Source organism: Procambarus clarkii, chromosome 38 (assembly GCF_040958095.1).
Source record: "Procambarus clarkii isolate CNS0578487 chromosome 38, FALCON_Pclarkii_2.0, whole genome shotgun sequence".
Taxonomy (NCBI): domain Eukaryota; kingdom Metazoa; phylum Arthropoda; class Malacostraca; order Decapoda; family Cambaridae; genus Procambarus; species Procambarus clarkii.
In genome coordinates, this window is record NC_091187.1 from 1,128,344 (window position 1) to 1,142,898 (window position 14,555).

The window sequence follows — 14,555 nt, forward strand, 5'->3', positions numbered from 1 at the left end:
CATAACGTGAAATGGTAAATTACTAGTAGCTGTAGAATACACCTATAGGACAAATTTAACAATACTCTTACAAGTGAGAGTAAGTAGCTGCGGACAGCGTAATACTTAGGGGCCGGCGCTGCACCCCACTCGCAGAGCCAGCTGGCCGGACCCCCCCCCCCACCGAAGGGCGAGTGCCCGCTGGCCGCGGAATTGGTTTGGATTGATGTCCAAAGAGCTTGGAAAGGATGATGTGAGGAAAAAAGATGGGGCGATGAAATTCTTGGAAGAGGATTTGGATGTGGAGAGAGGAGGCTTGAAATTTCGGTGGCCCGTCCACCTTGGATTGGAGATGTTTTTTCCAGCAAAGCCTGTAGCTTAAGTTCTTCTTGGGCGGCAGGAGGCTAGTGGTGGGGCTGGGTGATGTCGTCCTGGTTCACTTGAGGTGGTCTGTCTGGCTTGGAGGAGGCGTCTTCCTTATTGAGGTGGTGAGAGGAAAGTTCACTGTTGCTTGTTGTTATCTTGACCACGAGGTATTCGCATGTACTTCCCAAATGACATCGGCGTTATTGGTGTTCCTGTCGGGTCTTCATCTTCTTCTGAAGATGAAGACCACTTGTTCCCTTGAGGTCACTTGTTCCCTCTTGAAGTCGTATTTAGGGTCGACGTATTCACTCTCCAGAGCGCAGAGGTCAACATAATGTTCCACGGTCTCGTGGTGGACAAACACAGGGTAAGGAAAGCAGGTCTTGAGCTGGTTGATGATCCTGTTGCATTCTAAGGCAATGACCATTCTTGTGCTTCGATTGCTGTTGAAAGTGCCATCGTGAATGAGGTAAATCCATAGTAGGGCTTTTTCTTGCTTGATTTGCTTGGGTTTAGGTCGAAGTCTGGGGCCTCATATGTGACGGTCTCAGCCGAGGTAGATGGAAACAATGGTGATTCTAGGAACTTGGTTGGTTGGCCTGGTGTGGACGTCTGTGTAGCAGGAGCAAAAGCGTTGGGAAGCACTGGCAATAATGTAGCTTGGATATCGAAGCTTGCCGGCTGATTGGTTGTTGGGTTGGCAGTCACTGTTTATTTATTTCATCTAGTCGTACTTGGCAGTCCATGGAGACGGCGATGTGATCTCCGCAATTGAGGCACAATTTGTTGGGTGGCCTTGACTGTAGCAGCAGTCAGAGCCGTGTTTTCTGGTGTTGATGGTACCAGGGTCCTGGGGGCGGTGTAGACACTCGTGTGGCTGACGAATATGGTTCGTTCAGCCAAGTAGCGACGGTTAGGAGTGATGATCAGGTTGGAGTTTCGTAGGGTGTCCTGGTGTTCTGGTGCAAACAGTTGCTCCAGAGCTTGCTCGCTTGAATAGAGAAGTACAGCGCCGTCAGCATCGTCACGGATGTCCAACGGGGCTGCATTCGTGATGTCGACGATTTTCCTTAGTAATTGGGGTCCGGTGTAGTATGTTTCGTCACGAAACCGGGCCTTTATGCGGTAAATCATGGCTCTAATCGTTGCTGCCCAATGTTTACCCACCCGGCAGTGCTGGGTGCAGAGAGCCTGATCTAGGGTTTTGGTCGTCTGCTTTATTTTGTTTATTTTCATGCCTTTTATCTGGCCGCTGAATGTTTTCAATGTGGAAGCGTGATGACATCTTGCCTGACATATGAGTGAAAACGTCACGCCTCCATCGTCCGACGGCCTTAATTGTTTCCTGCACATGCCCGTTAATGTGACAGCTGCATGGCCCGTCCAATCCGTAAAGAATGTGGGGCGTAGTCATTGTGAGGGCGCAGGCCGCGTAAGGGGCATCAGCGTGTAGGTCGTTGACTTCTCATCTGACGTTGGGGGCCGTGCCACCAGGAATGGCGTAGCCGAAAGTTCTGCGTCGCGGGGTATCATGGAGTTTTTCCTTGTCTGCGTCCACGTCCGTGCCCGTACACCCGTTACCTCTGCCATTAAAAAAACAGTCAGGAATTTCCAGTACTGAAAAAAGGTACAGAGTCGGGCGTACATGGCTGGTAAATGCTGCTAGGTAAGCAGCATCCTGGAAGTGACCAATGGAGCCCCGTCTGGTGCATGTGTATACAATGCTGATGTCTGCGTGTTGTGGGCGTATTACCTCGTGCATGCCTCGCGTGCTATGCCCCGCCACGCCAGGACATCCTCGTGTCGCCGTTATCGCTGTGTCCCGCCCTTGCAGAGACTAGCCCAGTGAGGTTGACCCCAGGGCGGGTGAGTAGGACCTGCGTGTGCCAATCCGTGCCGTCCGTCGGGAGTGTACATCGTGCGCGATCCTATGTTCTCCGTCCATGAGGTGTTCCCCGATGGTCTGTAGTCGTTCTAATGCGTGCTACGCGTGCTGTGGCCCGCCACGCCGGGTCGTCCTCGTGGGCGTCGTCGTCGCTGTAGCCCGCCCTCGCGGAGGCTAGCCCCAACGCAGCTGAGTAGTTCCTTCGTGCGCCCATCCGTGCAGTCCATCGAGAGTTCTTCGGGCGCAAAACCAATGTTCCCCGTCCATGTGTTGTTCCCCGATGGTCTGTAGTCGTTCTGGAAATATTACGGCAGTAAGGGTTGGCAGGGGTGAGCATGTGGCATAAGTAGGACAGTGTGGTAAAGCAGTGGGGGAATTAAACGCTCCGAAACCCGAACGAACAGGGCTCCTTGCTCCAAGCTGAAGACAACGTTGTACAGACCATATACACTGACGGAACACGCAAAGCATGTTAAATAGTAATAACGTAAAGAAATGAAGCACGGATGTGGCAGTTAATCACAAAATGGTAAATATCACAGTTGTGGGACCGACCTTCACCTGAAGGCCACTGTTGGCGGGTTAGTCTGAAAAACAACGTATGGAAGTGAAAAAGCGTGTACTTCTATTATGATTAAGGCTAGAGTAATAATACCGGATAGAGTATAGTCAGCTCCACAGGTCCAATGGATGCCGTCTTTCTAGGAGAGGACTAAGGGCGTGCTATCATGTTCACCCTTGGCGGCAGGAACTGAAGTCAAGAAGTGTGTGGGCTACCTTGAACCGACAGCACCGGGGACGTAGACTGCAACGCCGAATTGATCTTGAACAGATATTGGGAAAAAGAACACTCTAGGGATAATTTAAGTGATGACAGACGGGTAACACTCCCCAGTCTAGGAGACCACGGGTAAGGCAGATTGCGACTAACGCAAGTTGTGGGTAAATGCCTATTATTACATATTAATGGTAAGCCCGATGTTAGGCAGGGTACTGAAGCATGAACCTAGGGAAAAAAAAACAAATTCGTAGGATGGATGTGCAGCGGACCGCTGAATCAGATTGCGTCAGGTGGGAGTAGGCCGTTCCACGCCGCTCTGCTCGTCCCAAGGGGTGTGTGTTGACCCCTCCACGATGATTCTGTGGACTGAGGGAATTCTGCGAAGAGAGGGAACTTGGAATTGCAATTAGTAAGATGGTTAAAACCAAAGGAGCAATGCATGCTCGGTCTTAATTGAGGCGAATAGGACACTGGGCAATATTAATAAAGGTTTAGTAACTTGACGCCTGGAGTTGTTCTTCCGTTAATCTTGCAATGAAATTTGTGCCTTAGTTAGAATAAGCAGAACTGTATTTTGCGTCATACTATAGACGTAAATAAATTCCCTTGAACGTGTACAGCGTAGTAAATGAAAAAAAAAAAACTTGGGTAAATACTGGTTCGATAACATGGTTGGTAAAATTGTAGACCAATTACCACGAACGTAGTGGAGTATGGGACCTTCCAATGTTCCAAGCACGGGAAGACATGTACTATAGTACGTCATTAAATACGCATGAACGTGTAATATATCGCGAATAATGCATGAATATGTAAGAACAACCCATACCCCCAAAATGCAAAGTGGGGGGGGGGCACCACATCAAGCTTGATATTACGTCAATGTTTTAACTGGTCGTTAGTCAGAATAAAGTGTGCTGTATAATGTCATACGAATTTTTCGGCGAAGCATGCCCGTGCCACCCCTTGGGTGACTTAAACCTTAACGACCAACCAACAACCATACTAATCTACTAATGGTACTAATGACTAATCTAACCGCAAATGGGCTGTATAAGAATACCATAAAGACTACCCCCCCAACAGTCTGTGGATAGTAGAACAAATTAATAAATGATAGGATAAGCGTCCCAGACTGTTACAAGTAAGCGGATTAATGAATATTAAAAGGCATTAACATAACTAAGTACTCCCCCGTTCCAGGCAGCGAATCTTTAACAACAATTAAGTACATTTTAATGTCAATAATAGTAATTCCCAATATCTAATGTATAGAAATAATTATAAAAAACAAAATAGACTTAGAAAAACCTTCAAAATTATAGTTTTTAAATATGTTCCGGAAAAACCCAGTGATCGAATAATTATAAGGAAGGCAGAATTGTGAACAGTATTTAATTACGGTATGGAGGCCAAAGTGTGACAAAAAAGGAAAGAGTAAATAAAAAAACTGGCTATAAGTTTATCTTTTATCCGCACCTCACAGGCTTCATGAAAAAATTAACACGTAATGAATAGTATGACAATGTAGAGTTGAAGACAATGTATAACCACGAAGGAAAATTATGAAAGGAAAAAAACTTAAGCACTTCCATGTTGATGAACATATCAGCCAAAGTATATTATGACGTGTTGGTTATTGGTCTCCGAATGCATGATAGAACCGATGAGCTAGCCAAGACTTTTGCTCGTAAAAAGGGAATTGATTACCAACTTGGACTGCCTTTGAGCAGCCTGAGGGCAGCAATATCCCAGGAACATCAACTAAATTTCGGAGACTTGAGGCAAAGTGAAATTCACACCAGTTACTCCATCTATCATCATTCTATTATGCATGAAGAACCGCACGTCTATGGGTCATCCAATAATGTTAGCAGACTTCTAGATGTTACCACTGCTAGGCTTAGGCTCGGCTACAAGTACCTCTAGGAGATTGTAACATCTGCTGATGTAGATTTGACTAAATGTAAACTCTGTCAACAGAACTATTCGCATACTTTGCGTCATTATATAATGGAATGTGAAAAAATTGCGGAATTTAGAGATAACACCATTAATAGTGTCCAAGAAATGTGTAAGTACTTCATTCATAATGATGTGCTGCCCGAAATCTTAGTGAAGTATCCAAAATTTGCTTACTGTAGGTAATGCATGCACATGACTGTAAAGCTGCCGCCCACTTGGGTGGGTGTGGAGCAAGAATAGTAACTGTGTGACTCACTATAGATGTAAAGTGCCTTGTATAGTGACAGTTGTGAGCCTCTTGTTGATCACTTGTGACACCTCTTTGTGTCACTTGTGACACAAAGATTATTGATGTGTGTATTTGTGTGGGTGATTAGATATGTATGTGTATGTATATGTGTATACGTATATATATATATATATGTACATGTATATATGAGGGTGTGTACATGTGTATGCAACATTGATAATTTTGTAACTAGCGTCAAACATTGTTATTTGCTTAGCTAAACGAACTAGAGGGTTCAGTTCCTGAACCGATTATGTGCCTCTGTAATCCTTTACACCACCGCACACGGGATGGGTATGGGGTGCATAATAAAGAAAGAAATTGAATTGATTATCACGTAAGTGCTTAAGTAATTTCCTGTTTGATTTTTCATCATGGTTATACATTGTTATATGTATATATTTTCAGATTATAATTCGTATTATGCAAATATCTCCGAGTGAAATAGTGTACATCCGTATTTTTAATTTTTAATAAAACATACATAATACATTTTTTAAGTATTTATTTATAATAAATAATTTAATTATTTAATTTATAATAATTTAATTATTAATAACATTATATAGTCGATTTAATATTGAACACGTACACATAAGCGAAACGTCCAAAACTGGTGTCCGAAATGGCAAAAAAATTTGTGTTGTCAATGTAAGGAGTATCTTGTATCCCAGTGAGAGAGCTGTTTCCTTCAAAAAGTGTAATCGTGTGGCCTTATGTTTAAAGAAACAATTCCAAGTACATTCTTTGATTCAAAAACATGAGAATAAATACAAGTGTTAATTTTAAATGACTAGCTATAAACAAAAATAAGAGGTTGGAAAAATGATATGTGGAACCAGACCAAAACATTGGAACGCTCAGGTGATGAGAGGGTAAACAACCGCCACCATTTTAGCAGCACCCGCCGGTGATGTCCAGCACGAGCATTAAAGGAAAACCTTGACACAAACTGTACCTATCATAAAGAAGAAGCACCACCATTGACCGCCAAGTGCTCACATCAAGTCTATCTCTAAGAAACAACACTCAAGCCTTGACGCTTCTCCCAACATCCGGGGGAGAAAACCTTCACACAAACTGCACCTGTCATAAAGAAGATGAAGACTCACCAGTGTCCACAGTGTCAGAAGGTATTCACCCGTGCTTCACATGTGAAGCGTCACATGTTAGTGCATTCAGGTGCCAAACCTCATGAGTGTCCAGAGTGTGGAAAGAGATTCAGTCGGCATGGACATATGAATACTCACAGGATGGTGCATGCGGATCAGAGACCTTTTCAATGTGCCGAGTGTGGCAAAGAATTTAGAGACCGTGGAACTATAATAAAGCACATGTTAGTGCATTCAGGTGACAAACCTCATGAATGTCCAGAGTGTGGAAAGAGATTCAGTCATCTTGGACATATGAAGACTCACAGGATGGTGCATGCGGATCAGAGACCTTTTCAATGTGCCGAGTGTGGCAAAAAATTTAGAGAACGTGGAACTATAATAAAGCACATGTTAGTGCATTCAGGTGACAAACCTCATGAATGTCCAGAGTGTGGGAAGAAATTCAGTCGTCTTGGAAGTATGAAGACTCACATGTTAGTACATTCAGGTGATAAACCTCATGAATGTCCAGAGTGTGGGAAGAGATTCAGTCAGCGTGGAAGTATGAAGACTCACATGTTAGTGCATTCAGGTGACAAACCTCATGAATGTCCAGAGTGTGGGAAGAAATTCAGTCGTCTTGGAGATATGAAGACTCACATGTTAGTACATTCAGGTGATAAACCTTATGAGTGTCCAGAGTGTGGGAAGAGATTCAGTCGGCATGGACATATGAAGACTCACAGGATGGTGCATGCGGATGAGAGACCTTTTCAATGTGCTGAGTGTGGCAAAAAATTTAGAGTACGTGGAACTATAATAAGGCACATGTTAGTGCATTCAGGTGACAAACCTCATGAATGTCCAGAGTGTGGGAAGAGATTCAGTCGTCTTGGAATTATGAAGACTCACATGTTAGTGCATTCAGGTGACTAGCCTCACGAGTGTCCAGAGTGCGGGAAGAGATTCAGTCGTCATAGTGATATGAAGAGGCACAAAATGATACATGCAGGTAATAGGCTAATCACTTAGTGTGTGGAAGGTAATTAAAAGAATGTTGAAGGATAATGAGGCACATACAGGTATATTAACTTAACTTTAATCTAACAGTGTGTGTGCTATCACAATGTCAGTTGGATGTTCTTCAAAGGTAATTCTGTTTTGTTTGAGAAATAGACTTCACTATGAAAGGTAATGATCAAGATATTTTATTATATTGTTCTTTTATGAAAGTTAGATGACCAAGCAAGAACTAGAGAAGCTGTCACTATAGGAAAATTCAAAATTGCTTATAAGTATAGAAATATCTCTTTAGTTTAGCAAAGATAAATCAAAGCTTTAAATGTTTTTCTTCATATTTATGTAAATAATAATTTGCTTTCTGTTTTTGTTCTCTGTGAAAATTTATTTAAAATGTAATATACTCTGTAGCTAAGTTATGGACATTATTGTTGTAATATTATTTAGCATTGGTGCTGGTGAAGAAGACAGTCTGAGACGTACTTAAGATGAGACCATTTGATTGATAGGGAAATGTAGGTTAATCAAGGAATTTTCTCATCAGATTCATATGCAAACTGATGTCTATTTTATATTTTTTGTTTAGGCATATTTATGAATAATACTCTTGATTATAAATATTTCACCGAAGAATTTATTGAAGGCAGATTGGCATTTATAACTGTCAGTCAAGTTAATATGAAATTTAAATTTATATTACTCTAGAAATTTACATCACTCTAAATTTACCAGAAATTTATATTACTCTAGCCTAACATTATCAGTTATGCTGTAATTGTCTTGGAATAATATTTTACCCGATTTACCTGAGGGCCACTAACCCTAGTGGCCTCGATAAAAATGGGAAGCTGGCAGCTTGTTGAAGATTCCCTTCCACCCCCCCCCAATTTTCCTTGATTTTTTACAGGTATATTTTGAAATTCAGCACATTTTGGCAGTTATGGCATTGGCAGGTAGTCAGTTCCATCTATCAATAACCCTGTGGGTGAAAAAGCCTGATTCAAAATTATATTAGCTTGATTAGCAATAATATTATCCTGATTCCTATAAACCTCTGTCAATTATATTTTCCAAACTGGCAATTATATTAAGATGATTGTGAATTACATAAACCTTACTGGCAATTATATTAGCATGACTGTCAATTTATATCAAACAGATACTTATTTATGTTGTGGTGCTCGTGGGTTCTATTACATCTATCAATGGAGAGTTTCAGATCAGGATTAGCATTTAGGAACAAGGTTTTGTACATGTAAATAGCACAAGAGAATGTGTAGAGCGAGTGTATATTTAGCATGTTCATGGATTTAAACAGAGAGGCTGTGTGTTGATTGAAGACAATTTTATTGTTCTGATAGCAGATTTTTATTGGGTGGTGATGAGCATCAGGTAATTTGCAGTGGTTGAATGAACCCCATGCACAGATACCATATGTTCACATACCAACCCTAATTTTCAAAGAAACCTCTAGATTTTTAGCTCCAGCCGTTTCATTACTCTACAACAAATCATTTGAACTCCAAACATTTCCTGATATTCTAAGAGAAAAAAAGCAAGAGTAACCTTAGTCCATTAAAGTGTCAATCTCACTGAAGTCAACAATTATAGACCAATATCAACTCTGCAGATTTTGTCTAAAATATTTTAAAGAGTTAATCTACAAGCAGCCTTAATCCTATTTCTATTTAGCAAAACAAAATTTACTTAGTTCTTGCCATAATGGTTTCAGGCCCAAAAAAGGACCAATCATGCACCGATTAGTATGATTAACTTTATATATGCAGCTCTTGGAAGAAATGAGTACCCTTGTTCATTTATTTGTTGACCTACATTAAGACTTTTTTACACTGTTAACACATTAACTTTCTTAAATTACAACATTACGGAGTAAGAGGTCACTCCCTCCAATACCTACAGTCTTACCTTAGTGACATGCTCCAGTATGTCTCTGTGAATGATTCCAATTCACCCACTCTACCTATTAACACTGGTGTTACACTGGGCAGTATTCTTCACCCTCTCGTCTTTCTCATCTCCCCCTCCCTTTCCAGCCCGTTGCCATCATGAGGGGGCTTGATTGGCGGATGCTAAAGTGTGATGCTCCATGGGACAGTGTCCTCTGTCCTTATGAAGCCTAATGCTCTTGCTGCCATTTTCGCTAATTGTGCTGAATGCTTTTTCCTATTAGGTTTAATTTTTCCTACCCAATTCTCCTGTTTAATTGCTATTTCCTTGTGATGTTTTGCAATTCTTGATTATTCTTTCAAATGTTTTCTTCTGTTTAGACACCGGGTTTTTGGGGAGGCACACTCTCTATCCCGTAAAACTGTGGTACTCGGCATTGTCGAGCAAGGGGACACCTTTATTGTCAATCTTTTCCTTCATTGCTGAGCCCAATTATATCGTGCTGAGCTTCCATTATATCTTGACGGACTGATGATTCCTTTGGTTACGACTGTAGGGGGTATATCTACAGTGCACCCTTGGGGGTGGGAGGCCTTTGTCTTGTTGGGTGTCCTATCCTCTAATTGTGGCTACATGGTGGGTATGGGGCCTTGTTTGTTGATGAAATGTTTACTCATTCACTTACATGCTGATATCTGACCCTCTTTTTAACTTCTAAGACGTGAGGGGTGGGAGACCAGGCCCCCAAGTCGAACTGTGATGGAAAGCTGGGCTCTGTAGCCCACACTACATTGGTCCCAGATCAGGCAGCTCCTGATTCAACCTGCTTGATGGGGTTCTGGGAGCTCTTCTTCTACCTGACTTGTGAGTGCTGGTCCACCAGGTTCCAACTACCCCTATCTGCTCCCCCTCCCACCTCTGTGGCTGGGTTGAGCCCCAAGCTCCCAATGATGACCACCTCATCACATGGAGTGGCTCCATCTCTCATTGTAACAACTTGGCCTCTTTGTCCCCCCCCCCCTCCTTCTTACTGGGGGTGCTCAATGCTGTTCCCTCCGCAGTCACACTCACACGATTCCTTCCAGTTCTAATACGTTCCAAGCTTTATTTGGTTCTGCTACATGGACTAAGTATTTTGATCTTAGTCATGTTGATTCTACTCATCCTGATGATTTATTCATCCATAAACACCTAGTTGATTTGGTGGATACCTTTGTTTTTTTTATCCCCACGCCTACTGATACATGTTTCTTTGCAGCGCCTTCTCGAGAAACAGCTGTCTGCTTAGCCTCATTGTCCTGCATTGGGAAACCCCGGTTCGGATCTCCAAAAATGCCTAGTTAAATGCTAGGATTTACACAACCATTCTCCCGCACCATGTAGCGACTGGTGATAGCTGTCAATGCTATCAATCAGAGCTATTGATATGCTTTAATATACCTAGTAATCTCTCTCATTTTTTTTTTTTTTTTACAAAGTATCTGTCAACTTTTAAAAATTTTGCTACAATTTACCTACCTGGTTGATGGGGTTCTGGGAGTTCTTCTACTCCCCAAGCCCGGCCCGAGGCCAGACTCGACTTGTGAGAGTTTGGTCCACCAGGCTGTTGCTTGGAGCGGCCCGCAGGCCCACATACCCACCACAGCCCGGTTGGTCCGGCACTCCTTGGAGAAATAAATCTAGTTTCCTCTTGAAAATGTCCACGGTGGTTCCGGCAATATTTCTTATGCTTGCTGGGAGGACGTTGAACAACCGCGGACCTCTGATGTTTATACAGTGTTCTCTGATTGTGCCTATGGCACCTCTGCTCTTCACTGGTTCTATTCTACATTTTCTTCCATGTCGTTCACTCCAGTACGTTGTTATTTTACTGTGTAGATTTGGTACTTGGCCCTCCAGTATCTTCCAGGTGTATATTATTTGATATCTCTCTCGTCTTCTTTCTAGTGAGTACATTTGGAGGGCTTTGAGACGATCCCAATGATTTAGGTGCTTTATTGCGTCTATGCGTGCCGTATATGTTCTCTGTATTCCCTCTATTTCAGCAATCTTTCCTGCTCTGAAGGGGGAAGTGAGTACTGAGCAGTACTCAAGACGGGACAACACAAGTGACTTTAAGAGTACAACTATTGTGATGGGATCCCTGGATTTGAAAGTTCTCGTAATCCATCCTATCATTTTTCTGGCTGTCGCAATATTTGCTTGAAACCTACTTAAAATTATCCGTTAGATTAAGGACCTTCTCGAAACACTGCATGTACTTAGTAGCTTTACAAGAATGTAAACACCATGCTATGTACCCCTAACAAACCCAATGTTCCTTTTGTGTGTGTGTGTGTATGTATATATATATATATATATATATATATATATATATATATATATATATATATATATATATATATATATATATATATATATATGTATATATATATAAAGATAGGTATATATGTATAAATATATAAAGATAGGTTAGGTTAAATTAGGTAGGGCTGGTTAGGTTTAGTCATATATCTACGTTAATTTTAACTCCAATAAAAAAAAATTGACCTCATACATAATGAAATGGGTAGCTTTATCACTTCATAAGAAAAAAATTATAGAAAATATATTATTTCAGGAATACTTGGCTTATTAGGCAAATCGGGCCTTGCATATTAAGATGAGAAGTGCATTCTGGCTACTAGGTACGACATATATATATATATAATATATATATATATATATATATATATATATATATATATATATATATATATATATATATATATTATATATATACATATATACTGTATATATATATATATATATATATATATATATGTCGTACCTAGTAGCCAGAACGCACTTCTCAGCCTACTATGCAAGGCCCGATTTGCCTAATAAGCCAAGTTTTCCTGAATTAATATATTTTCTCTAATTTTTTTCTTATGAAATGATAAATCTACCCATTTCTATATGTATGAGGTCAATTTTTTATTATTGGAGTTAAAATTAACGTAGATATATGACCGAACCTAACCAACCCTACCTAACCTAACCTAACCTATCTTTATAGGTTAGGTTAGGTTAGGTAGCCAAAAAAGTTAGGTTAGGTTAGGTTAGGTAGGTTAGGTAGTCGAAAAACAATTAATTCATGAAAACTTGGCTTATTAGGCAAATCGGGCCTTGCATAGTAGGCTGAGAAGTGAGTTCTGGCTACTAGGTACGACATATACATATATACTGTATATATATATATATATATATTTATATATATATATATATATATATATATATATATATATATATATATATACAGTATATATGTATATATATATAATATATATATATATATATACAGTATATATGTATATATATATAATATATATATATATATATATATATATATATATATATATATATATATATATATATATATATATATATATATTATATATATATATGTCGTACCTAGTAGCCAGAATGCACTTCTCATCTTAATATGCAAGGCCCGATTTGCCTAATAAGCCAAGTATTCCTGAAATAATATATTTTCTATAATTTTTTCTTATGAAGTGATAAAGCTACCCATTTCATTATGTCTGAGGTCAATTTTTTTTTATTGGAGTTAAAATTAACGTAGATATATGACTGAACCTAACCAGCCCTACCTAATTTAATCTAACCTATCTTTATAGGTTAGGTTAGGTTAGGTAGCCAAAAAAGTTAGGTTAGGTTAGGTAGTCAAAAAACAATTAATTCATGAAAACTTGGCTTATTAGGCAAATCAGGCCTTGCATAGTAGGATGAGAAGTGCATTCTGGCTACTAGGTATGACATATATATATATATATATATATATATATATATATATATATATATATATATATATATATATATATATATATATATATATATATATATATATATATTTACGGTATAATGTTGTTAAATATGACTGAAAATGTAAGATTAATAATTCTTAACACGAATTTTCTCAATATTTCTTATGTTTCTTTTCACTGTCAATGGTAATTGAAAAATCGATTCTCCAAAATTTATTTTTATTTCTAGTCTGACGCGACGCCTGAATGCGTTTCATAATAACTTTTTACATTTTCAAAGATTTTAGTTTACACACACAACTGTAACCTGTAAACACGCATTATACATCCATACTTATACTCGCATTTGGGTGAGGTGATATGGTACAACAGTTTTGGGTGGGGTGAACAAACTTGTGACAAGCACAAGACAAAACATGAAACAATTGGTATAACTTGGAGAAGAGAACATAAGAATGGAAGTAACTGCAGAGGGTCTATTGACCTATACCTCTATATTGGTTAGGAGTCTTGAAGTGGGTAGAACATACAGTAGTTGTGGATTAATTGGCTGTTGATTGCTGGTGTTGACTTTTTGATGTGTAGTGCCTCGCAGATGTCGAGCCTCCTGCTATCGCTGTATCTATCAATGATTTCTGTGTTGTTTGTTAAGATTTCTCTGGTGATGGTCTGGTTGTGAGAAAAGATTATATGTTCCTTGATGGAGCCTCTATGGAGATTATATGGAGAACATTGTAATCTCTTCGCACAACCAGACCATCACCGGAGAAATCTTAACAAACAACATAAAAATCATTGATACATACAGCGACAGCAGGCATCTTGACATCTGCGAGGCACTACACATCAAAAAGTCAACACCAGCAATCAACAGCCAATTAATATACAACTATATTCTACCCACTTCAAGACTCCGAACTAATATAGAAGCATCAAGATGAAGTATGGGCCAATAGGCCCTATGCAGTTACTTCCATTCTTATATTCTCTTATCCAAGTTATACCCATTGTTTCATGTTTTGTCTTGTGCTTGTCCCAAGTTTGTTCACCTCACCCAAAACTGTTGTACCATATCACCTCACCCAAATGCGAGTATAAGTATGGATGTATAATGAGTGTTTACAGGTTACAGTTGTGTGTGTAAACTAAAGTCTTTGAAAATGTAATAAGTTATTACGAAATGTGTTCAGGCGTCGCGTCAGACTAGAAATAAAAATAAATTTTGGAGAATTGATTTTTCAATTACCATTGACAGTGAAAAGAAACATAAGAAATATTGAGAAAATTCATGTTAGAATTATTAATCTTACCTTTTCGGTCATATTTAACAACATGTTTTCAAGAAAGACTGCTACCAAAATATACTAATATATATATATAATATATATATATATATATATATATATATATATATATATATATATATATATATGTCGTACCT

The 14,555-nt window shown here is 39.5% G+C and overlaps 1 protein-coding gene across 5 annotated transcripts in view; it reads left to right on the forward strand.

Moving 5' to 3' along the window:
* Positions 1-5,959: 5,959 nt before the first annotated feature.
* LOC123747741 (uncharacterized) overlaps positions 5,960-14,555 on the forward strand; it is a 37,878-nt gene continuing 29,282 nt past the window's right edge. For 3 of the 5 annotated variants that reach the window (XR_011230785.1, XR_011230786.1, XR_011230787.1), the window contains exon 1: positions 5,961-7,371. The gene's annotated coding sequence lies outside the window, so the exon portion shown is untranslated. Of the gene's footprint in view, positions 7,372-14,555 lie in introns of all 5 variants that reach the window. The other 2 variants (XM_069337641.1, XM_045729957.2) reach the window with 1 other exon arrangement.